Genomic DNA, 27,495 nt, shown 5'->3' with positions numbered 1-27,495 from the left:
GACAGAGATCACAAGTAGGCAGAGAGGCAGACAGAGAGAGAGGAGGAAGCAGGCTCCCTGCTGAGCAGAGAGCCCGATGCGGGACTCGATCCCAGGATCCTGAGATCATGACCTGAGCCGAAGGCAGCGGCTTAACCCACTGAGCCACTCAGGCGCCCTGTCTCCCTCCTTTTTAACCTACACAGAAGTGGCAGTGTGACATGGTTCAGCCTAGTAAAATTTACTTGAAACTTGATCCCTCGTTATTGGACATCATGTCTAGCTTTTTTAAACTGCTCAATAACTGACCTATGAACTTTTCTGAACATACCTTTTTTTGCATATTTAGCCATCTCCTCATAATAATTTCCAGGAAAAGAAAGAATTAATTTAGCATGTATGAGAACCATGGGGGCTCTTAACACCTATTTTGAAATCCCTAGCAAAGAGTTTGTAGCAAGTTACAGTCTTCTTGATTATATAAAAGAGTGCCAATTTTACCCTGTCCTCACAAAAGTTGAGAATTATAATACTTTTATTTTTACTAATCATATAGGTAAATATTATGTACCATATTATTTAACCCTATATATTTATAATTAACATGTTGGCTCCAATTTTAGTTCAAGAGGGAAAAAAGGCAATTTTTAAATGTATGAAATTAGCTGACAGGCAGAGTCTGAAACCTAAAATGGAATTGAGTTTAATGTTCTGATATTAAATTACTCTGTTATCCCAGATCCATGATAATGGGTGTCTTTAGCAAAGTGTAGGAGACTATCAAGGTGGCTATTTAATTGATACTATCTTTGATTTAATATCAGAAGGATGTCAAATTTCCCATTGTGAGTAGTTCGTTTGTACACAGAATATATGTATGAACTTGCTGTATTTCTTCAACAAAGGAGATTTTTATTTGTTTTTATTTTCTTTTATTACAAAGCCTCACTTAAAATACAGATTCTTTCCTCTCCTTCAAAGTCATTATAACAGTCAGATAAATTTGAGCATAGCTCAATTGCAGAATGATCTGTTTCATTGAAAATATAAATAAAAATGATAAACTCTTTAGTTAGATTGATGAAAAAAATGATAGAAGACACAAATTACTAATATCTGCTATTAAAAGAGGAGGAAGCTCCTTGGATCTTACAGATCTTAAAAGGGTAATAAGAATATTATGAAGTACTTTATGCCAATACACTTGATAATCTAGATGAAATGGACAAATCTTTAATAACCATAAACTATAAAACTTAAGAAAAAAACAGATAACTTTTAAAGAGCCTTGTATCTATTAAAGAAATTGTATGAATAAATTTTCTCACCTTAAATATTGTACTGTATATTATACATCAATTAAAATATAGTAAACAAAAACTAAAATAGAACTCCAGACCCAGATGATGTTACTAGCGAGTTGTACCAAACATTAAGGGAAAAAAATGTCTACACTGACTCTTCCAGAAAATAGAATAGAAAGGAACAATTCTCAACTCATTTTTGAGAGCAATATTACCCAAAACCAAACCCACAGATATTAAAAGAAAATAAACTGTAAGCCAATATCCCTCGTGAACATAGATACAAAAAGCCTTAATGTACCAGCAAATTGAAACCATCAATACATACAATAGATAATACATCATGAATAAGTAGAGTTTATTCAGGAATACAAGATCACTTCAACTTTGAATAATTAATCAGTGAGTGTATTTCTTCATATCAACATCCTGAAAAAGAAAACAATATGATGATCTCCTTAGAAATAGAAAAAGCAAAACTCAATACCCATTCATGACTTTAAAAAATGAATGAATTAAAGTCTCAATAAACTCAAAACTTTTTCAACCTGATCATGGACATCTACAAAAAAATATGCATCTGGGGCGCCTGGGTGGCTCAGTGGGTTAAGCCGCTGCCTTCGGCTCAGGTCATGATCTCAGGGTCCTGGGATCGGGATCGAGTCGCACATCGGGCTCTCTGCTCAGCAGGGGGCCTTCTTCCCTTCCTCTCTCTCTGTGATCTCTTCCCTTCCTCTCTCCTACGGTGATCTCTCTCTGTCAAATAAATAAATAAAAAATCTTTTAAAAAATATGCATCTAACATTATATGTAATTGTGCAACACTAATTTCTGTCACTCCCTAAGATCAGGAACAAGACAAGAATGTTCATCCTTATAATATGTATTGAACATTGTACTATATGTGCTAACCACTTCAATAAAACAAGTTAAAAATAAATAAAAGACATACAAATTGTGAAAGAAACAGGTAAAATTGTTTATTCATAGATGGCATGATTGTACATCTAGAAAATAAATTTTAAAAATCTACAAGAGGCATTAGAGCTTGAATTTGACAAAGAAAAAGAACATATGGTCAATATATCAAATAAGTTGTTTTTCTATAGTCTAGCAAAAATTAATATGACTTGGTCTCTCTCTCTCTTTTTTTTAATCAATCTGGTTAATGTGAATTGTAGCAGATGTTGGGTGATTCAAAAGAGCATTTAGGGAACTTCAGTGTTTCAGAAAGTGATAAAGATCAGTTGGTCTAAAGTGATGGCAGAGGTTGAAAGTAGATTGACTCCAGAAATGTAAAATCAGTAGAACTTAGAGATGAATTAGACCCAGAAGAAAAGAGAAGTGTTAAAGGCCACTAGTTTTTCTGGCTTGTGCAAATAGATGGGAGATGGTGCGATTCATTGAAAAAGTGAACCCTAGAAAGAACCAGGTTTGAAAAAATGATTGTGTGTTTAGATATAATTAGCCCAAGGTGCCTTTGAGACTCAGAGAAGGGATCAAATAGATGATGAACACTCAGAGGATTTTGTTTAGAGTTAGCTGTAATGAGTCATAACTAGTCACGTAGGAGGAGAGGATAGAATAGAAAGGGAACAAAACCTAGGATTGAGCTTACAAAACCCCCAAATTTAAAGGTTGAGTAGGAAAGGATAAAATGAGGAAAGAAGGAAAGGGATGGTTAGCAAGATAGGAAAAAATGATGTTATTTTGGAAGAGAGAGTCATCAAAAAGTACCTTTCCTGAAAAATGTGCTCTAAAAATCACTGATGAATTGAAATATAATCCCCCAAGTAATAAATAGGCTGAATGGTAGTGGGAAGGAGAGTCAGTTAAGCAAATAAGGATTAGTCAATGGAAGTCATTTTAAATATCAGAGATGGCATCATGCAGAATATGCCTTTTTCCAAAGAAAATTATGATTTTAAATTTGTTTTAATGCCTTTAGTTCTGGCCCCAAATTCTACCTTGTATGATAATAATGCCGTGAATACTACTTTATTCTTCCCAACCATCAATTTGCAATTTTTAAATCTCTTCCGGTGTTTCTTTTGTATTCTGTTTTGTGGCTATATTTATGACTAGAAAATACTTAGAATAAGCAAAGGAATGATTTCAAAGGGAAACAAAGGATCCTGTTTTGATTATTAAATAAATCTGGAAAGTACATCAAACAAAATGTCAGCAGCGATCATCTCTACGTGTTGAGATTTCCAATACAGTTTTCGTAACTCTTTGTATTAACTAAATAGTTTAAGATGAGGTTGTATTACTTTTATAATTTAAAATAGAAGTTGTAAAATATTAGTGTAATTTAAAACAAGGAGTCACTATTTTCCACGTATTTATTTTCTTTTTTATTTGTCAATTATTTCTTCTTTTTGAGTCATCTGCTGTAATATTTTTCCTTCCTGGATTGTTGGCCTTGCTAAAACTTATTTGAAGCCATTCTTTCTCTATCATATTTATTGCCCCTTTTCTTCGTTCATGTTTTTTTGTATATTTTTCCCAGCTTATCATTTTGTTTTAATTTTATTCAGGCTATTTGCCATATTAAAGTTTTCATTTGTATGTATGTAGTGAAATTTGTCAGTCCTTCCCTATCTTCCTTATTGGTTCATATCAAATATTATTTTAAGAGTGAGAAAATGATCATTAATGCACAGCATTAGATAGTTGGCTACAAAAATTGTGATCCATCTATCAGAAAGAAAGCCAGACGGCAAATAAGAATCATTTAAAACATTAAAAATGTTTATACTTACTTGCTGAGTAATACAGAAATGCAAACATGATTCCATGTTTTCACTGTATGTACCTAAAAACACATAGGAAACAATGAGAATGCATTAGTAATGCTGATCTCTGTGCTGGGTAATCATACATGACAAGTTTGCTTCTTTGTGCTTTTCTGTACAAAAAACTAAACAAAACTAAAAGTTTTGTTATCTGCTATGTATATGTAAGTGGCTCTTAAAATAAGGAAAAAAATCTTAAAAAGTTGTTTTTTAAGATTTTATTTATTTATTTGACAGAGAGAGAGACAGTGAAAGAGGAAATATAAGCAGGGGGAACGGAAGAGGGAGAGGCAGGCTACCCATTGAGTAGGGACCGCGATGCGGGGCTTCATCCCAGGACCCTGAGATCATGACCCAAGCTAAAGGTAGACAATGACTGAACTACCCAGGTACCCCTAAAAAGTTGTTTTATTTTAAAAATAAAAGCCAGGGGCGCCTGGGTGGCTCAGTGGGTTAAAGCCTCTGCCTTCAGCTTGGGTCATGATCTCAAGGTCCTGGGATCGAGCGCGCCGCATCGGGTTCTCTGCTCAGCATGGAGCCTGCTTCACCCTCTCTCTCTCTGCCTGCCCCTCTGCCTACTTGTGATCTCTTATCTGTCAAATAAATAAATAAAATCTTTAAAAAAATATTTAAAATAAATAAATAAAATAAAAGCCAAACCTGTAAAAATGATTATAATGAAATGGTACACATGGTTATGTAACTAAATGGATATGTGGGGTAAGTTTTGGATTTGGAAGCCTTTAAGTATGGTAGCACCCTTGACAAATAAAGGGGGGGATGGGAGGGTGCCAAGATGAGGAAAAATTGAAGAGTTCTTAGAAATGCTGAGTATCCATTGACAGTGCTCTGCCTATGGGTAAGTCATTTGGAAACGTGGGGCTAGAATTCAAGATGAGAGATACAGATGTAGAAATGTGACTTGAAACAAGGAAAATGGGAAAGTTCTGAAACAGTCACATTGATAGAAAGAGCACCCACCAAAGAAGACGGGACAGAGGAAAGAGAACCTGAGTGACAGAGACCTCAGTTATCCATTTTGTGAATAATAGAGAGGGAGTTTTCCCCCAAGCACGTGAACATGCTGCCATGGGCAAAAATGGTATTTTATTTCACCTTTCATATTTCTTAGTGGGAATAAATCTACCAGAGTGTCCCTATCACCTTTCAAACTACAGGTTCCCACCCAGTCTTGTTTTATTCCCCATCCCCCTCCAAGTCCTACAACCACTATGCGTGTGTCAGCCAAATCCAGAATAACAGAAGAGCATTTGAGGACACAGATCAGGGGCATTAGATAATTAGGGGGTGCTAGAGCAGTGAGGTTCTGTGTTTAGAGAGGAAAGGAGCAACATTTGCTCTTGTCTCCTGGCACCCCCATAGAGGGAACGAGATTCAACTGCCTTGGCCTGGTTGTGTAAAGGGAAGGGCTGAGGAGAAGGTGGTAAGAATCTAAGCAATGACAGGAAAAGCCTGAACAGCCCTCAGTCGGAAAAGTACAGAGGAAAGAAGATCTGTTCTTTGAAAAGCCACGGCACCATAGGCATCTCAAAGTCCTTTCACAGGTCTTTAGTGGGAGAGAAGAGAATCACTCCCCTGTTGCCTGGAGCGGTCATCGACAGGCATTGCTGGGAAGCTCTGTATGAGCTTGCCAAGGCCGAGCCCCGCGTTAGTCCGAGGCCGAGACTGGAATGCCCTGCAACTCCTGTAAGACTGAGGCCAGCCAAGGAGCATTCCTCTTGGCAGCACGGAGAGCTGGGTGTTTTGTTTTTGTTGTTTCCTCACCCATTGAAGATGAAGGGGACAAACAAGGGTTTGCGTTTTTTCTTTTTTAGGGAGTTAGGAAGAGAACCAACTCCTTATTTTTATGTTTTTTTATTTTTAAAGATTTTATTTATTTGAGAGAGAGACAGTGAGAGAGAGCATGAGTGAGGAGAAGGTGAGAGAGAGAAGCAGACTCCCCATGGAGCTGGGAGCCCGATGCAGGACTCGATCTCAGGACTCCAGGATCATGACCTGAGCTGAAGGCAGTTGCTTAACCAACTGAGCCACCTAGACACCCCCAACTCCTTATTTTTTAAAAAATATTTATTTATTTATTTGTTTGTTTTAAGAGAGCGCATGCGCATGTATGAGCATGTGCAGGGGGTAGGAGCAGAGTGGGAGGGAGAAGCAGACTCCATGCTGAGCATAGAGCCTGATGAGAGGCTTGATCCCAGGACCCTGAGATCCTGACCTGAGCCGAAACCAAGAGTCCGATGCTCCACCAACTAAGTCACCTGGGTACCCCAGATCTGGCTCCTTCAAGGAGAAAGAGAGTCAAAGACTTGGAAAAGTTTAAAAAAAAAAAAGAAAAAGCCAAGTAAAGAGCTGCAGAAGAAGAGCACAGATCAAGAACTGAGAATAAATTTCAACACTTATCAAATAAGCTAATGGAAGGAACATTTATTTTACAGTTAAATGTATACCTGCCCAAAGATGACATGGTACCATGACAAACCATCATCTAGTTGGATGTATTATCACTGGTTTTCTTGGAGACCGAGCAAGAGTCAGCAGTCAGCTCCACTGGTAAGCACTCAGGTTGAGTTGAAGGCAAAGCGAAAACCCTCAATGCAAGGAACTGGAGCAGCAGCCTCCAAAGGAAAGGAGGGCTCATGTGTTTTTTTTCCCCATAAATTCAAAATGAAAAACAAGTATTAAAAAATGGACAAAAATTGGATTTTTTTGCAACTACAGTTGCTCTTGGAAATCAGTAACAAGGACAGTTTGTTCATTGCAGCAGGCCTAATAAATTTAAGGCACGAAATGTGTAATTGGAAGTTTGTTATCATTTGGAAAGATCTTTTTTTAAAAGCACAGGCATCCACCCACAGTAGGTTGGTATCAAGCAAACAGCCAAGCCAAATAGCAGTTGCTTACTGTTTGGCATGCAGGTGGTGGGCCCTCAAGCCATTTTTCAGAGAAGTCCAGACCCCTGAGGAATGCCCAGGACAAGGAGAGAGGGCGGGGCCCTAATGGAACTGTGGAAAGAATGCCAGTACACGCACTGGGACTGGGCACAGAGAAGTTTCTCATGAAAGAAAGATACATATTCCTTAAGCACACATTGATACAGGCGATGACTTCTCATCACAGTAATATATTAAGTACCTGGTATGCAACAGATAACATATGGGGTACTTTAATGTACTGAAGTCTCTTAACTCAATTTATCGACGAAAATTGATTCTTAGGAAGATAGGGCAACTTCCACATCACAGAACAGGAGGCAGAAACAACAGTTAAACCCACGTCAATCAGGCTCAGTACCATGCTTGTTAAACCGACCCCCACCCCGGCCCCACCTCCTGGTCCCTGCCGCAAGCTCAACTGAAATGAAAGGTTCAGCTGGTGGCAATGTTGTTGTTATGATTTGAGATACAGTGAGAGCCCTCCTGGATTCCTCTTCTTTTGAGTTCACCAAGAAGAGAAGGATTCAGTCAAAATTGCTAAGGAAGAGGCAGTCTGAAAGTTGCTGCTGCTTTTGAGTTATGTGTTTCTGCTTTTTCTCCCAGTGGATATTTAAAGCAAAAAAACTGTTAGGTGCATTTCAGGATGTGTGGTTTCAGTGGCCGCTCTTAAAGGAAGCCAGAGAAGGGATTATAAGCAAAGTGGAGATCTCGCCGATCACACTGTGGTAAGAAGCGAGCGGGCCTCCCTTATTCAAAGCTCACTGAATCCCCCTCATCTTAGGTCCTCTCCTGATTTCCACCACTGATAACAGTTCCTGCCCCCACTACTGGTAGTAGCTATAGAGGTGGGAAAAAGTATCCCACAAGAGTAATCCTTTCTTCTTCTTTCTCTGCTCCTCTAGCTCCACAGGAAGACTCATTGACTGTGTGTGTGCGTGTGCATGTGTGTGTGTGTGTGTGTGTGTATCTGTCACTCCCTGAGGTATGCCGCTGCTTATCTTGTTTATGGGCTTTTGCTAGAGCTGACCTGAGGCAGAGGACTAAGAAAGAAGCACACAGAGAAAAAGGTAAAACTGCCTTCCCACAATACAATAGTTTCAACAACACCACTTATGACTCTGACTCGCATGCTGTGTCTCCTGAAATGGTCAGGAACTTTCAGTTCGTGTGACAGTTAGTGCGGAGCAATGAGCTCGTCCCCAGGGCTAGCTGATTCTAACACCTGAGCTCTTGGAAAGCGCAGCATCCCAGTCACAAAATGCAGTTGCAAAGGAGAAAAAGCAACACAGTATCATGTGCATAGAGTTCCTGTTTTCACAAGAAATGCAAAAGCCTACTCCTCACACTTTTCCACTGGGGCCCTGCCCTAGAGACTGAGCTGTGTGGCCTGCTGCAGCGGGTCCCCCACCTTCCCCCCTTCCTCCTGCTGCCCTCCACTGGGGATCCAATAGTGCCCCCTCCCTTCATCCCTTCAGGCTGGAGTGGAAATGCTTCCCACCCTTCGAGGCCCCCTGTGGCCCCCTGCACTCTGCCTACCCTTTGAACATCAATTCTTCATTGACACTTTGTGTGTCACCCATTTTAGGGGTCCCATCCCTCACTTGCAATACTCTGACTCTTCAATCTTACAATACTACATTAAAAATAGAAAAATTACATTATGCCCACGTTCTGACAGTCAAGACATTTCATACCACGCCAGTATGTGCTCTACAGATTTCTCCCCTTATGAAATCCCCCTTCACATTTTTCCCTTTCTCCCTTAGATTCTGTGTACTCCACATGTCACATCTTTGTTTTCCACTCTTGCTTCTGCGGCCCTTGATTCATACGAGGATGCCCCTGCCTCTCCCTCCCCTACTTCGTATCCACCATTACATGATGCCTTCATCCCAGGGCTGCCTATGGAACCATCCACGTGGATTCCTTTTTCTGCATATCTCTGACAGCTTCATAGTGCTGCCTTGGAGGAGATTGGATTCTCCCCAAAGGTCTTCATTTCCCCCATCTCCAAACAAATAATGATTCCACCTTTTAAACTCCAAGTGACCATCTACTTCACTGACAAAGACTTTATTACAGACAGAAGGGCTGTTTCTACAACACATTCAATTCTCTCCCGTGACAAACCTCAACACAACCAAATAGTCTTCTCCAGCAATTCACTCGTGTTCTCAATTGGTACTCTTGAATGAGTTCTAAATATAAATTCAAATATGTTCATTTGCTTATATGCCTACCTATTACCATTATGTGTCTTGGGGATAGCCATGCCTTTTTTACACAGTACATTGTCACTGGCAATGACTATTACTATCTGGTCAGGAGGGAGGGAAATATGTAGTTTAGGGTTCTCTCTCTCCAGCCCTCCTCTCTCAAATTCACCATCTTATTAAAGGTGAGTCCCTAAAATTTTGTCTCACTAGGTTCCCTTTTTAATACAGAAGTCATTCAGATGCTCATTCTGCATCTGAATTCCACATGGAATGTGTAATAACAGGAAAGAGAAATATACAGACTCTCCATGCCTAGCATGGCAATGTGTCATGTGGCTGGGGGAAGGTATGTCTGGGAGTATCGTATGGCTGTTACTCAACCTGGACACAGAAGAGCTTTGTACGACATCTCTCACTGTCCAGTCCCGAATAACAGACATTCAGCTGAGCTGGCTCACCCCGACGCAGAGAAATTTCAATCTAGCTCATGACATATTTTTTCAACTGAAAAATACTCATCTTTTTCCAAAAGAAAAAATTCAGTCACTCCTTTATCCTAATCCCCAATCCAGGATTTTTTTTTTTCTTCATGGGACCCAAATTTACACCCTGAATGTAGTAACGAAACTTCTTCAATTGTCACAGCACACATGAGTGTCTGGGGTGCTTGCCTTATATACATTCTCACGGTTTGATTAGCTACCATTAATTGGCAGTTTATAAACACTACAGGAATCTCTGAAGGATGTACTACTACTACTCTGCCCACTTTATAAATATTAAAAACAAGACTTAGGATACTGAAGAAATTTGCCCAATTTCACACAGTTAATGTGTGGAAATGTTGAATTCAAATACGGGGCTATTTAATTCCAGATGCAGATTTCTTTTACAAGCGCACTGTACTAGCATGTTAGAATAGGCCAATGTTGACTTTTTTCAGTGAAATGCAAAACCAAAACAATTTATTCCAAAAGTTCTCCTAAGACTCTTATTTTCCTAAGACAGTCACCAGGAAAGCTATACCACATAGCCATGAGGTGGATCATGAGCCAAGGACAGGACTCCTATCATTTCAAGATGAAGATAAGCAGAAAATTCTTGGAATAATTTGTGGAATTTTTTAAAGTAGAAATAGTAAATCCTCCCCTGTCTGCTTCATATCAGAAGGGATGGGGAACTGCACTGCCTCTTGGACTGTGCACCCCAAAAGATTGTCAGTGATAGGGATTTTCTATGATGGAGTCAGTTTCCAACAATTTCAGATTTTTTTAAAAGGCTTTATTTATTTATTCGACAGAGGGATAGCAAGAGAAGGAACACAAGCAGGGGGAGTGACAGAGGGAGAAGCAGGCTTCCCTATGAGCAGGGGGCCTGATGTGGGGCTCGATCCCAGGACCCCGGGATCACAACCTGAGCCAAAGGCAAATATTTAATGACTGAGCCACCCGGGTGCCCCATAATTTCAGATTTTTAATCAAAATTCTGATTTGTGAAGCTCTGTTGAGGAGTTCTGACAAGTTAAAATGGTTTCGGTGAAGGGAAGGGGTCATCAAAGCCAGTGGGATCGGTCACTTGGAAAATGACAATGGCTAGGCAGCTGTAAATGAGAAAAGGTCACAACAGATGTGACTCTTTGGATCACTGACCTGTGCTTGTGGGTTTTCTCTTCAAAGAACACAGCCACAAGCATGAGCAAAAGAACCCAAACATAATAGCCACAACAGAATATAAGTTGCCCTAAAATTTGGCTTCCTAACTAACCGGGCATAGGAACCAGATCCCATCCACCTCACATCTCCCCCCCAAAAAAGGGTGTTTGTGTCCCATCGTTTTGCAACTTGTGAGGTTTCTTTCCTTTCCCTAAAAATGTGGGAGACATAAATTCAGAGGCTGTGTGGTTAGCCCCCTGGCACTTCCTGTTTTGCACAAACGTGGCCATGGATTTCTCTTAAAAAAAAAAAAATCAATTGCAACCATTTTACTATGTGCTTTATCATGACAACTTGGGGGAAACAGCAAAAGTAGCTATCAGGTGGTCTTAAATCTTTATCCTAGTTGTTTATGTCTAGAAGCCAGTTATTTTAACTGACACTGAATAAACAATTTAACTACAAGAAAGACACGGGACCACCCAGCCACTGTCCCCCTCTTCCTGATAGTGTGTATAATCATATGCACCCATAGTATAAAAATGACGACGATCTTTCAGAGCCAAAAAGACCCTGGCCATGGTGTTGTCTGCATGTATGTGTGACTGGATGCTCCAAAGCTGTGCTTTCCTCCCTTGGGGTGTGTGAGTATCCTGGACTGATGTGGCCACATCAGCATCCTGGACTGATGGAGCCTTGTGGGACCTGGCTGCTTGCCACATGGTTCTGTAGTGACTCTTCTTCCTCAGTACCTCACAGTTTAGTCTTTAGGTCATTATCTAAGCTTCAGTTTTGTAGGGCCTGTTTACATATATGGCTATGATGGATCATATCCCTGTTACATCCTCTAACACATCTTTAAGCCTCCCAATACCTATTACAACCATAAGCCCTTTGAAGTTCTAAGGCCCAGACTTAGACTGTGGGTGAAACTAGCCTTGTATTACTGACTGAAGCAGGAATCAGAGTACAAACCCAAGTAACCCTATACATGCCTACATCTGCCATAAATAAGGCAGACCCTCAGCCCAAAGATGGTTCACATGCTGCCACACCAGGATGTTCCACATCAAAGGAGCAAAACCCAAATCACATCCCATATTTGGAGGAGTATAAATATCCCGGGGAACACAAAATCACTGGATCATTGAAAGGTCAGACTGCTGCTGCAAGTGAAGCAGTTACTCTGCTGAATTTTGTGAATCCTTGAGAACCAGAGGGACTGGGCTTTTGCTGCTACCATTACCCCTAACTCACATTCCAGAGCATCTGTGCAAAAATTGCCAATGTCAAAGAAACCTACACACATCTCTTTTAAAAGCCCAGTTAAGACAGCATTTATTATCTTATTTCAACCTCAAAAACAAACAATAGAACAAAACCATGAGGTTAGTGTACTAATTCCATTTTTTTCATTTTTTCATTTTTTTTTTTTTAAAGATGCAGAAACTGCCTCATAAAGCTAGAGTGGCCTGCTGGAAGTTGAATAGCTAGTCAGTGGAAAAAATTCTGTGTGCTGGGAAGTCTCATTTACTTCAGAGCCAAAACACTGCACCAGTCCCAAAAACTAATCCAGAAGGAGGGATTTGTCTAAAAGTACCCAGGGCTCCTGGTCCAGTGCTCTCACAGTGTCACCTCCTCCAGGATTCCAACTCTTGAGTCCATTCTGGGATATCTTATAAGCTCATCTTTAATCCACTTTAAGCTCAGTTCTTTTAGACTTCCAAGACATAATCAGCTTACTGACAAGGCATCTGGATTGCTCAAATGGAGCAAGGGGCCATGCTCACCCCCAGCTGGAGCTGACACACTCCTTCAGGAGCCCTGCATATAGTCCTGTGGTCAGACTTGTACTCTAATCCTGGAGTGTCTAGTGTGGTACAGAGGAGAGTGGTGTGATTCCAAGTGCATGGTGCTGATCATAATTTGAGATCAATGTGATCCTATAATGTGCTTGGAGAGTATCCTGTGTGACTGCCTTCATAGTGATAAACCTTATTTGTTGAGCATTTTGCCATCATCCCCAGTGAGATATTCAATAATAGATAATGAGGCATTCTTGCCAACATTTAAGTTTTAGAAAGGAACCGGACTCTACAGAGAAAAAACTTTGAAAGGATATTTATCTAGGACAGCTGTTGAGAGGACCCATAAGCAGCAGGAACAGACAGTCACCCCAGGATTTATCTCCTACCCCTGAGAGGATGGTGGTCAGTGTACCTCCCAAGAAACAAAAGACTCAGCTAGGAGAGAATCCTGCTACTTTGAAAGACTCCAGGGGCACCTGGGTGGCTCAGTGGGTTAAAGCCTGTGCCTTCAGCTCAGGTCATGATCCCAGGGTCTTGGGATCGAGCCCCACATCAGGCTCTCTGCTTAGCGGGAAGCCTGCTTCCTCATCTCTCTGACTGCCTCTCTGCCTACTTGTAATCTCTGTCTGTCAAATAAATAAATAAAATCTTAAAAAAAAAAAAAAGACTCCAGCAGCATGCCCAAAATGAGACTGACAAGCTGTCTGCCAGAGAACCTGACACTTGCTGCTACCCATGACAAATGGACGCTCCCTTCATTTCCTCTAAACTAACAAAAATAAGTGGAGAGTCCTGTATGGTGACTTATACATTGAAATGCCTAGTAAATCTTTACTGAATAACATACATGATGTGAGCACCCAGAGAGAAATAAATCCTGGATATAACTGGAGGACCAATGAAATAAAAGTAACCATCGAAAATATAGTCCACGGCTCTTGGCACTCTCATACCATCGTGTTCATTTTTATAGTATTTATCTCAATCTTAAATTACCTTTTCGTTCACTGCTATATCCCAGAACCTAGAACAATGTCTACCCAGCATAGAAAACATGCTCAATCAGTGTATATTGAATAAATATACACATACATGCAGTATTGAATGAATACATATTGAATCAATCAATACAAGTAACCTAGTAAAGGTCCTGTATTACAATAGGTAAGCTCAGAATATGAGTTGAAAGGGCTGTCCTGGTCCAGTTAAGGCACACTCTATGTAACCTTGAGTACTGTCACTTAATATCTCTTTGATTCATTTCTTTATCTATAAAGTAACAGTAATGCGCATTTCACCAGACTGCTATAAAGATTGAATTCTGTGATACACTTGAAGATAATGTATAAACCATGGACACCATGGAAAATATTAAGACTATTACAGTGATAACAAATAAGCACAGTGAGATAATATGATGATTACATACTTAAGAAAACCAAGTTCAGCATGGCTCACACCCCTGGGAAGTAGACCTTCCTTCTGGGCTCCACTTTTCTAAGCAGGTCTTTTCACACTATCGCAGAATGTGTATATATCCTTCCCCTACCTACTGTGGTCAAGTGCACAAATAACATTTCTCTGCCTAACTCTTATTCATGCCTAAAGACCCAGCTCAGATGTTGCTGCATCCCAGAGGTCTCTACTGATGCTCCCCCTTATTATTAGCATGCTGTACACTCAACACACCCTAATTTAGGTATTTCTCATCTGTAACCAGATATGCCTATGCATATCATAGGTCTTGGCTTAGTCATCTGGGACTGACCATAAACTCCTTGAGAATTATGCTTTTTTTCTGACTATTACCTATACTTAGAACAGTGTCTGATATAAAGTAAGAATTTAGTGAATATGAATAAATGAATCATGAGTGGACGAAACTTGGAAAGGCTGCCGTTTCTATTGGGTGGCATTGCAGAAAATCTTGTTACTAAGGCAAGTTAATAGTTAATCTTCCAAATATATTTTAAGGACTGACTCACAGAACTTCAGGAATGTGTGTCCTTGAAGGGGTTAGAAAAATGTCAAGCTGGGCATGACTGTTTATCTATTAAATGATATTTTCCTCCTTTTATTTTCCTTATATGTCTCCTGCAGCAATAAACAGGGTCTCTCTTCTTACCATGGCATGAATACAGCTTCAACCACAAACTCCACACATTCCTTTTACAGAGATAACTGTACATGTTTCCAAATGAAAAAAAAAATGTTAGATGCAAGATGTAGAAGTCATCAGCAATTTTTGAAGGTCCCAAAGATCCCTAGAGAAATTAACATTTGCAAAATCACTTTGAACTCTATTCAACAGCTCTGTGAAAGTTCCATAGAATGAAAAGTTCCATTCCCATAAAATCAGAAATACCTTTGTGGGCTCATTTCATATCAGAATGCAATAAGGTTCATAAATGTCTCTGTGAAGTTTGAGTGTAATAAAGCTCAGCTATAAAACATTTAATATGTAACAGGCTTCTAGGCCAGTTGGAGCACTGACCATGTTTAACAGGACTCCTTTCACATAATACTTCATCAGCGGCAAAAAGAAGTATAAAATAGAGCAAGAAAAATCTATAAATACCTGCAATGCAACTGCCAAAGGCTTTTTTACTCTTGCTACAAGTCAGCTGAGCCAAGCTGACGTTCCTGATCGCTCTACCCAAAGTATGTTCATAGAAAGCTCTGTAATTCTGTCTCTGAAGAACATGTAAAATCTACTTATCAGGATATGTCACTCAGCAGGTGATAGATATTCTCCAGCAGCTTTTTCTACAAAATGAGTTTTCCCTTTAGGAACCAGAGATTCAGGTTCCTTCCACCTATCCCGAGTTACCGGTGAACCTTCTTTTCAACCCAAACCTTGTCCTACCCACTGAGCCACTGGACCCTGGATGGAGCAATTACATTAACAAAGTTCAAGTGAAGTTTCAGTTTGCAATTTGGTCAGGCAGGCTTAGGATGTCTCTTTCTTAAAAAAGACCACATCACTCACCTGAGAGATCCCCCTCCTTTCATGCTTCTCCAGTGCTAACAGCACAGCATCTATAAGGGTTAAAAGGAAAACAACAGAATCACACCCAAAGCTCTTTCTATCACTTCTTTTAGGCTTTTGCTGAAATGTCTCTGCTACATACAACCCTTTCCTGACCACCCTAATTAAAATAGCTTCTCGGTTACTCTATAACCCCTTACATTATTTTATTTTTTAATAACTTTTATCATCCCTCATTATACTTACTCATCAGTTGTCTCTCCCCTCACTAGAATGTAAGCCTCCTGAGGGCAGAGATTTCATTTCACTCACTCATTACTGTGTTCTCAGGGACTAAAATTATTTAACACCTGATTAGGGCTCAGTAATTAACACCTGTTGACTTTAGTGAGGATAGATGGATGGATGCATTGGATAGACAACAGAGATAGAAAGTTATGGCCAAATGATATAAAGGAAGACTTGAGAAACCCATATTGTACTTAACCCATTTCAAAATACAGCATACAGTCACATGGCTCTGTTTTTGTAGGTTCCCCAATGTGTGATGTCCTGATCCCCTAAAAAAGGACCTCTCCTTATACACCCAGTGACAATTTTAGCTGCTCTCTAGAGCTGCCACAGCCCTCAAAAGAATCAGTCATGTTCTCCTCTATGTTTCAAATGCATTTAAACCATTTAAACTTATCTTTATAAAATATTTTGAACTATGTCTCCTCCCTCCCCATTTGCCTCCTGTAAAAGACAGTGTGTTTCCTAAAGACCTGGTCTGGCAGAATTATATAGCATACCTGATTGATTGTCCAAGGTACATAGGATGTATCAGTGAGTAAAGTAGACAAAGATCTCTAACCTTGTTGGAATTGTGTTCTTTTTTTTTTTTTTAAGATTTATTTATTTATTCATTTGAGGGAAAGACAGTGCTCATGAGCAAGTGGGCGGAGGGGGGGGGGTGTGCGGTTGGCAGGCAGAGGCAGAGAGAGAGAGAAAGAATACCAAGCAAACTCCACACTGGCTACAGAGCGTGACATGGGCTCAATCTCATGACCCTGACATCATGACCTGAGCCAAAATCAAGTCGGACAAAATCAAGTCGGATGCTAACCAGCAGAGCCATGTAGGTGCCCCAGAATTATAGTCTAATAAGTGTGTGTTAAATATTTGTTGCAAAACATGGACTTTCTTCAGGGATATCTGACTCTGCATTCTCATCCACAAACCTGACTGAGTATTTTACCTTCTCTAGCAGATGACCTGAAAATGGCAGTTGCTTACTGAGCGCACAAGGAGAAAGACAAGTCTTCCTTTTCAGGGGCTTCTGCTGTTAAGTGCTATTTTGGAGGTTAGATTGAGAAATCCAACTTTCAGTTGACAAAAATCAAAAGAAAGGGAGGTACGAAAATCAAAGATTTCCTTAGGAGTAGGGTGAGGCCAGCAAAAGGCACCCATGACATTAGGACCACAATAAAAGATTGAGGCAGAAGACATTGACCAGCTGCTCATTCTAGTACCACCCCTCTACCTATGGGAACTAAGCATTATGGTTGATCCCATGGCAGCCGTGGAAATTGGCCCAAGAATTTGCTATGTTATGTATATATGGAGCTTGAGAAATTCACTCCCAAGTAGTGGCAACTAGTGGTTAAATCCATGATCATCACATAGTTTGGTGTGAAACTTTTTTATCAAGAAAAAAGCATTGATGGAAAAGAGGTCCTTTGGACTGAAATATTTGAAAGAACTCAAAATTATCCAAGATGTTAGGAAATCTAATCTCTCCTTCAAGACCTCTACACATAATGGCTTGCTCTTTTCATCACTGACAACTCCTTGCTCTGTAAGTACTTTGTCAATATTGAGTCTCGGATCAGAAGAGGTCATGTGTCAAGTACATGAGGAAATGAGGAAGTTTGAAATCAGAACTGCCCCACAAAATAAAGGATTATAGGCACATCACCAATGAAAGAATAACCCAATCCAATATAGGTTTCTGTGGGAAATATGAGTAACAAAATTAATGCTTTTCCCAGATTCCATCTACATATCCATTAAAAAGACACTGTACTCATTTCCAAACATTCAAGCAGATATAAACTAAATGAAAATAGTGGAATTTTAGGGCTAGCAGAGGTATTAGGTCATTTTGTCCATCCTTCCAACTGGAGCTTGTGTCTTCCTCTGAGTGAATACTCAGCTTCTCCTTGAACATCTTCAGAGGAGACTACTCTCTGTTCACTCGTCTTCACATATCTGCAGACATTTTCATAGCTATTGAGATACCTGATCAAAAGAGAGAAAGAAGAGAAAGAAAAGAATTTTAAAAACCTGATTTCCAAATGTTTCTTCCCAGGAGAAACATGCAGTAAAACGGAATGGTAAACCTCACTGATAGCACAACAAACTGGATTAGATGTCCCAGCACAGTATGCAGCACTATGCCTCAGAATCCCAAGGATTCATTAGGGATTAATTCAATCTGTGTAATGTTCCTGGAGGAGGAAAGAAATAACTTTCCACCTATTTTTCAAGCTATTTGCCTTTATGTCCCCTGGAACCTTTTAAGTAACATTGCTTAAAAATCCAGTCTGTAAGCTGCCCTTGGCTCCAAGAATCATTGAAGAATTTATAAGCTGTTTTCTCTCCTACCCAAGCGCTACTGCCAGGGGAAGCAAAATCCAGACATTTGCAAATCAACACAGGTGAGTGCCTGGCTAATCTGATCAATGAGGAGGCAGCAGTCACAGTTACCTCCGACACAGGGCATCTGACAGGTGTAGATATTCTGTTCTTGCTAATGCTGCTTCAGGGCACTCACCCTGCCCTTTTCCACTGTGGTGGAGCTGTGAGCTGTAGAGACTTCCAGGCCCAGGTACCAATCCAGACAAAGCTGACTTATGTCTGCCAGGGCCTCTCTGGAAAGCTCAGGAGTACAGACTGTCTTGGGAGGCTTCTGATATTTCCTGCTGGTGATGTCCAAGTGATGATGGCAATGGCATGCAATGTCCACCTGAGGCCTCCGGGGCAGTATATAACCCCGCTGAAGCAGTTCAAACAAATGTCCCAATTTAATCATTTAATGCTAGTGGTGGCATTTGGAATCTCATAAATCATGGGGTTGGGGGGAGGGGGAGAAAGAAAGCTTTTTCTGCATGAACTCCTCAGAGAGTTTCCAACAACAGAGCTTTAGCCAGGCCTATGCAAAGCCAAAGAATTCTCTTTAGTCACCTGCTTGTGATGGCAAACCGACGGAACGATTGAGTAGTACAGTTACCACATCAGTGGAGACACTTACTTGTCTATTCCTGAGTGTCATCCAATACCCTCCCTTTCCAATCCTCAGGTAGGGAAAGAGTTTATAATGGGGGCAGAAAGGGGACAGGATACAGTGATCTTTTAGTTCCCTTATTTTTCTTACAGTTTTAAGTTTTCTTATTATTTCTTCACCTTCACCTAAAGTTCATCCAAGAATTCCTGTGAGAAGGAAGAGTTTCCTGGAAACCTGGGATTTGAATTAAGATAGGACTCTTTACTTTTCTCCCTGACAAAAAAAGAAAAGCATGTGTGTGCAAGCATCTACAGATGTGCACATGCAGACACTGAAGTATTGACCTGAATCAACTTTCCTGGTTTTCACCAGTCTTTTTGCCTGATTTATATTCTTACAACAGAAGGTTGGATTCCTTAGCTACAAGAACAAGAATTCAGCCAGTCAAGATTGGGAAATCAATTTACTTTAGTTAGCAGGTAGAAGTAGGTAGGGTGACCCACATAGTTATTTTACTGACACATAGCCAAGAGCTCGCCTAGGGCAAGGCATGTTTCAAGGAGAAGTATATGAAGACCCTTAAAGGACTAACACCCCATCTTGGTACAAAAAAATTGTAACACACTGTAGCTGTGATGGTGAAAATAGTCCACATCACATAGACCAACCGGCCAGACTTCTGTCATCTAATACTATGGACCATTCTCTACTTGCCTCATGCATACTCCCTTCAACTTGTCAAAGCAATTGTTCCAGTGCACAAACATGTCCCCTGTTTTTTTTTTTTTTTTTTTAATCTCTAACAGACAAGTATGACTGGTGAAGTATCTCAGTGACATCTTTTGTAAGACATACCAAGGACTCAGTAAAGAAAATCCCCCAGTGGGAAGGGCACATAGCTCTCTGAGAAGTATGAAATGTATTCCCAGATAGAAAAGTGGGTTGTTGTGCAGTCTCAGAACCAAGAGCTAATAGACAAATAGGGATAAGAACTAATGATACGGCATTAAGTAGTGAGCTCATTGATATTCTTTCGTTTCTATAATTATCCTAAAATGTGTCTTTTTCCTCTGCCACATGTCATCAAAATTCATTTCCGTTTTTTCCTGGATGTAGAAGTAAACTATATTTTTCAGCCTCCTTTGCAGTAATATGTGACCATGTGACAGAATCTTAGGCATTAGAATACTGGCAGAAGTGATGCACACTATTTACAGGCCTAGCTGATAAACCCCCAGCCCCCATATGCAATGTTCCCACTCTTTCCCCAGTCATCAGATGAATAGAGAATTCTCTGTGGATGTGAAAGAGGTCAGAATCCAGAGACAGAAGGAGCCTGGGTTCCTGAATTACCACTAGAATGCTCCCCACCAAATATCCAGGGGTTTCATGAGTGAGAAATAACCTCTTACTGCTTTAAAAATAGGATCCCTGGCTAACAGATCTTTGGAAAGCCGATTTCTCTTCTCTGGCCAATGATATAAGTGTGCCTCCTGGGTGCAGTTTGGTGCATGCTACTGATATTTTCTGTTGTCCCATGTTTCATCTGGCTCTTAGCCAACTCTTTTCAGTTAGTACACTACACAACACCCTCCTCCTGTCTTCTAGGCACTTCTATAGTTTCCTTGAAACAAAGTACGGTTATGAGTGACATAAAAAAATGTCTCTGTGTTCTGTGAGCCTCACCTTAAAACTATTAGTAGGGAGACAGTGGTTGGGAGTAAAGGTGGAAGAAGGGGATTATAAGCATAAGAGGCCATAGAGAAGAGCCATGCCTGAGAGAAAGTTGGGAGACTCTTCTGATCTTTAGAATAGAAGTCAATGATAAATTGCTCTTCTTACTGAAAGAACTATGGACCAGAAGCCAAGACTCAGCTCAACACTAATGAGAAATGACTTGGCCTTCCCTTCTATTTTGGACAAAGGAAGGAACAGTCATGTATCTTCTACTTCGAGAACAACGAGAAATCTACATATCATTCCAAGAAGGAAATCACCCACATTATAAAGTAGAAAAAGATGGAAATGGGGAGCATTTGGACCAGGAAAGACTGCGGTTATTACACAGAGCCCACCAATAACTCCATTGTCCCAAGACAGTGCATGCTTATCACTTGTGGGGATGGGAACTGGAGGAGACAAAGATCGGCCTGATAAGACACAGGGCTTGATTAACAGAAGTCTCTCAACATAAAATCCTCATCAGAAAAAAATTAAAAAAAAAAAAAGAAAGAAAGAAAAAAGAAAACAATTTTTCTTTCAGTCAGAGGGAGCCTAGGTTCTTGGACAGAACGCTCACTGGGAGCCAGTTCAGTTATATTGGCGTCTCTCAAGCATCAGGAGTCGACTAAATGGTCCTGCCTCAGAGGCTTAGCCAGAGCTGCAGCTAAAGTTCATCAAGGTTTTGTGGGGAGATTGTTGGTCTAGAAAAACAAAATTCTGAGTACTCCCATTGTACAGCTGCCCTGCAAAATGCAAAATAATAAGAGGAAAAAATATGCTTTTCCCTTTCACTCCCACGGAAAAAGTGATCCATCCTATTGTTCTGATATTTCCTTTTCAGTGTTTGCAAACTTGCTCAGTTTTCACACTGGGGAGCAAAGGGCGATGTGAATTCAGCTCTCATTTGGTGACATGACAATTCTCCAGCCTCACGTCTTCATTTGGTTGTCACATAGGGACTGTTTTCTGTGATGTATGTCTAAGTCCAGCTCTAGAAAACGTTGATGTGAATTATCTCCCAAGTATTTCTCCCTTTATGGTTCTTGGTGACTGTTTCGATTTTATAATAAATGAGTTGAAATGCAACTGAGGCAGTATGCATCCACACAGCCCAAAGTTGGGGATTTCTACTAAAGAATTAGGTAGGCACAGCTATTTTTCCCTCCAGACACTTGACCTAGCAGTCATGTAGGATTTGAGTGGCATCTTCTCTGAGATACACTACTCACCAACAAAACACTGAAGATTGCACTGCAGGAGGCTGATAAAAATCAGATGATGGTGTCAGATGGTTTAAGAAAAATATTCATACTATGAAGTGTTCAGAGATATACCAAAGCATTTAAAAAGCTTAAGAGTCTGAGCAAAATTTGAGATGAACTTGACAGTACCAGACCAGAAGTGGTTAAGGGTACTCCAGGGGCAGGAGCTGGGAGAATTTAGTAGAGAAATGATGAAGCAAGATAAAGAAGTTGCTGATTGGTTATAGCTTAAAGTGTAGTGACTGTGATTGGTTGTCTTTAGTGTTTTGATTTCATAACCCTGAGACATTTAGAGGCTGAGATTTTAGTTTGCTTGCCTATGCTGCCGGGGTACTAGAGCCACCTCAGTCTACCGCCCCCCTTGTTTAATTAATTTAAAAATATAGAAAAAGAAGGGAAAGTTTAACAGAGGGTTGTCCCTGGGAGGAAGCCTTATCAATTTCCTTCCTTTTGTCCATTGATATTTTATTTTTTAAGTAATGGAAATATATTTCTGAACCAGAATATAGGTATTATAAAGCAAAACATTTACTCTTTCTTTTATTCTTTGCTTTTCTGTCTAAGAGGAAACTCAGAATAGGACTACATGTGAACTGATACCTGAGTTCTCCTGGCTTAGGAAGGTGCAGTGTGCTTCAGGAAGAGGAACAGTGTATGAGGCTGTGGTGGGCTCAGGCTGTGGTCTGGGCTCAGGTAATGGTGGGCTAAGGCTGTGGTGGGCTCACACCATGGAGCAGTTTCTTTATCTGTGCTGGTACAAGGATGTGGCTTGGAGTTCTCTCTCTCTCTCTCTTTTTTTTTCCTGCAGCTTTTAGGAATACTTACATGCTTTTTTTTTTTTTATATTTCAAATAACAATTTTATTGATGGCATAAAGTTAACAGTACATGTTACAATGTACCTATAAAGTAGGTTGACTATAACTTCTTACCACTTAGTCTATGCATAGTTTAAACTGAGTTTTCTAAGTCATTTACCTCTCCCTAAGATTAATCACAATTGATATTTGGTGTTATATATTCTTTTTTTTTTTAAACCAGCAATGCACTTTTTTATTTATTTTTTTTAATAATTTTTTATTTTGTATAAACTTACATGCTTTTTTTAAAAGTATGCAGGCATATCTAATTGTCCAATTTGAAAATCACATCCAGGTTGGAAGGCAGCCTAGGAAAGTCATCTGCGGTTCTAAAGGCCCTGAAGTAAAACACACACACACACACACACACACACACACACACGTAGGAGCGTGAAATGGATGTACCAGTAAAACTTCAGAAAGATTTTCATCACACTTGGGAAAAACAGGTGCCACTTTCACCACCTTTATTGCACTGTATTAGAAGATAAGCCAAAATAATAATAACAGTAATAATAGAAGGTACCTCTAAGAATTAGAAAAGAACAAAAAAGACTGGCCCCATTTTCAGATGACATGACAGTGAACACAGAAAATCCAGTGACAAACAAGTATAAGTAATAAGAGAATGCAGCAAAGTTGCTACATACAGACCAACATAGAAAAATCAATAGTATTTATTTTTTTTTTAAAGATTTATTTATTTGACAGAGAGAAATCACAAGTAGACAGAGAGGCAGCCAGAGACAGAGAGAGAGAAGCAGGCTCCCTGCTGAGCAGAGAGCCCGATGCGGGACTCGATCCCAAGACCCTGAGATCATGACCTGAGCCGAAGGCAGCGGCTTAATCCACTGAGCCACCCAGGCGCCCCAATAGTATTTATTTTATTTTATTTTACTTCCAGTATTACTAACATACAGTGCCACATTAGTTTCAGGTGTAGGGTACAATGATCATCACTTCCATACATTTACTCAATGTTCATCTCAAATACACTCCTTAATCCACAGAATTTTTTAATAGTATCATTAACTAGATTTATTGTGGTGGTCATTTCACAATATAATTGAATCATTATGTTATATGTCAGTTATACCTCAGGTTTTTTAAAAATCAACATTATAGCCATTCACTATCAATAACTAATCAGAAAATGGCATGAAAATGAAGATAACGTACATGAGAGTGACAAATACTCTGAAAAACCTAGAAGTATGAGTACTGAAAGATGTATAGTATTGATGGAGAAAATTATAGAAAGGCAGAAGTTTAAACAAAATTAAAAGACCTGAGTAAATGAGAAGCATCATCGTGCATGTGCCAAAGTAATATAAGTTATAAAACTAAATGATATATAATACTACCCTTCCAAACACATTGGATGCAGTCAAAGCAGAACTTTAAAGAAAAATATATAGTCTTAAGTTCATTAAGGGGAAAAGGGAGTGAAACTTAATGTGGTAGTAAGCACCCACTTAAGAAAAGTTGAAGAAGGAAATAATTATAACAGAAATTAACGCACTATAAATAAACTTATAAAAGAGAGGTCCGAAGTTGGTTTGTTATTTGGTTCAGGGATTTCTTAAGGAAAAAAGCCTTCACCATGATTGAACACTAAAAAAGAGAAAAGGCTCTATAACTAATTATTAGGAATGGAAATGTAAATATAACCAAAAATGCTGCAGGTATTTTAAGGAGAGTAAGAGTATTATAAATAACATTATGATGATATATTTAAAAACTTAGTTGAAATAGTCAAATTCCTAGAAAAATTTATCCCCCCAAAATGGACTCAATAAAGACCGCTCATTAAAAAAAAAAATCAGCAGTTATAATTTTTTGACAAACATCAATTGGTTCTGCCAGCAAGTTCTGCCAAATATTCAGGAAACAAGTGACTTCGGTCTTAAATTCTTGAAGAGGGTAGAAAAAGGGGGACTGCACTTCATCTTACTTTATGGAGCTAAATGAATATAGATGCCAACATTTGACAAGAAAAGCATGAGAAGGGAAGATTGCACGCCAGTGTCTCATGAACAGTAATGGAAAAATCCTAAACAAAATAGTTGCCAACCAAATCTAAATATAAGAAGGTCTGTGCATCATAATCAAGTTCATTTTACCCCAGAAATGTATCCTCTATGGTAACCTGCATTTAACACAGAATATGTGGACACAGACACAGGGTGGATGGAGGATTTGGGGTTGAGAGCCTGTGGGAGTTCTCTTCGGATTGCTTCAGTTTTTTTATTCCAGTGATTTAGGGAAAAAAAAAAATGTTATTGGCTAAAGGTGCAGAAAGAGGAGGAGGTCTGGGAGATTTGAAGAAAGAGAAGGTATGAAATAGTCTTCTAGGAGAGTGGGAGAATCAATGGGATATCATATGATTACACTGACACTCATCTGAGGTTTATGGCCATGAACTTAAAGATCATCTACTAGAGGACCCAGCTTACACAGTAAGAAAAAAAAGGTCTAAGGATTAGGAAGGTACAAACATAACTCTTTTTACTTACAGATTATATGATTTTATGATTTCTCCTACCCCAAAGAGGTAACAGCATCATTATATATAAGTCAATTGTAATCTGATACACTAACAGCAAATAGTTGGAAAATGTAATTTTAATTAAGGCTCCATTAAATGTGTATATTATCCTGCAATAAATCTAACAAAAGGGCAGGTTTTTATGAAAAAATATAAAACTATTTTATTGAATTATATTAGATAAATCAAGGGAATGATACAACATATTCATGAATAGGAAGAATCAATACCACAAAGAAGTCAGTTCACCCCTAAGTTGATGTATAAATTCAATGTAATCCTAGTTACAACCTTATAAATATATGTTGTTGGCATAAAGGCAAGAGATAGACCCTATCAAAAATGAAAATTTAATTTCATGCTATAATAGCTAACAGAATGTGGTACTGGCCCAGAAATAGACAAATAGTCGATTAACGGAATAAAAGAGAAAGTTTAGAAACAGACTCACACATATATGGAGTTTTAATTTATAACAGATCACTAGATAAAAGAAGGTAAATTCAAAAAATGATCTGAAACAACTAACTATCCAAATTAAAAGAAAATTAAAACTAATTTTCTACATTATATCATGCATAAAAATATTCGCATAAATTAAAGACTTAAATGTAAATAGCAATTTTATTTTTTTAATGGGGATTCTCCTTTTATTTGGAACTTTAAAAGGAGTATTTCTGAATAATTCTTGCTGTGTATTTTTAGAAAGTGCTTACAAAATTTTTTTGAGTGCAGTTGACACATTAGTTTCAGGTATACACCAATTTGATTCACTTTCTCTGTATATTATGCTACACTCACCACAAGTGTAGCTACCATCTGTTACTATACAATATTACAGTATCATCGACTAATATTCCCTATTCTGTGTGGTTTTTTTTTTTATCTCAGTGACTTATTTATTCCATAACTGGAAACCTGTGTCTCCTACTTCCTTTCACCTATCTTGTCCATTCCCCCATCCCTCTTCCTTCTGACAACCATCAGTTTGTTGTCTTAATTACAGTTTGATTCTGCTCTTTGTTTGTTTATTCATTTGTTTTGTTTTGTAGATTCCACATTTAAGTGAAATCTGATTTTGTCTTTCCCAGTCTGGCTTATTTCATTTAGCAAAATACCTTTGGGAAGATACCCAGCAGTGGAATTACTGGATCTTATGGTATTTCTATTTTTAACTTTTTTAAGAACCTCCATACTGTTTTTCACAGTGGCTACACCAATTTACATTCCCACCAGTAGTGCATGAGTGTTCCTTGTTTTCCACATCCTCACCAACACTTGTTATTTCTTAACCTTTCTATTTTAGCCATTCTGACAGGTGTAAGGTGATATCTCATTGTGGTTTTGATTTGCATTTCCCTGATGATTAATGATGTTGAGCATCTTTTCATTTGTCTGTTGGCCATTTAAACAGCAATTTCAAAATGTATTTTGGAAAATAAAGTCATATGACCTCCAAAAACAAAATAAAATAAAGTGTATTTTGGAAAATATAAGAGAACGTTCCTATGACATTGCGATAAAAAATATTTTCCTAAATAAGATGGGTAATGCACCGAAAGGGAAATATTTGAATTCATTGAAATTAAATTTCTCTAAACCATAATATGTCTGGCTTTTGGTGTTCAAAATAATTCAGGAACCTAAGAAAGGAAAAATTAAAATAGGCTATAATTCTAGCTACGTTAGAAACTATTATACAATAGAGTTATAGATAAAAAATGAAATGTTTCTCTGTCTCCTTTTGGTAAGATTAACAGCTTGTGCTTCAAAAAGCAATGCAGTAGAGACAAAGGAGAGTTTGGGGAAAATATAGACATACTTTGGTAGCAGCTGAGAAGGAGATGCAGAGATGTTGTTGAGGATCTGAATTAAGGAAGCTAGACCTAGACCCTAAGCACAAGCATCTGACAGCTAGAAGAGAAAATAGCTTTCAAGGAACAACCAAAGAGAAATGAACAGATTGAATATGATAGATGGAAAATAAATCCAGGAGGGATTGTTCCATGCTTCATTCAAGCCATCTTGAATACTGCAACGCCACAGTATACACCAACTGAAGATCAATTTATGGCAGTTCCTGCAGTAATTCTAGCAAGGGCAGAAAAGAGTTAACCTCAACCCCATCCACAAGTGTTA

Source organism: Mustela nigripes, chromosome 13 (genome assembly GCF_022355385.1).
Source record: "Mustela nigripes isolate SB6536 chromosome 13, MUSNIG.SB6536, whole genome shotgun sequence".
NCBI lineage: Eukaryota > Metazoa > Chordata > Mammalia > Carnivora > Mustelidae > Mustela > Mustela nigripes.
The sequence above is the reverse complement of the archived record's forward strand: the minus strand, read 5'-3'. Positions refer to the sequence as shown.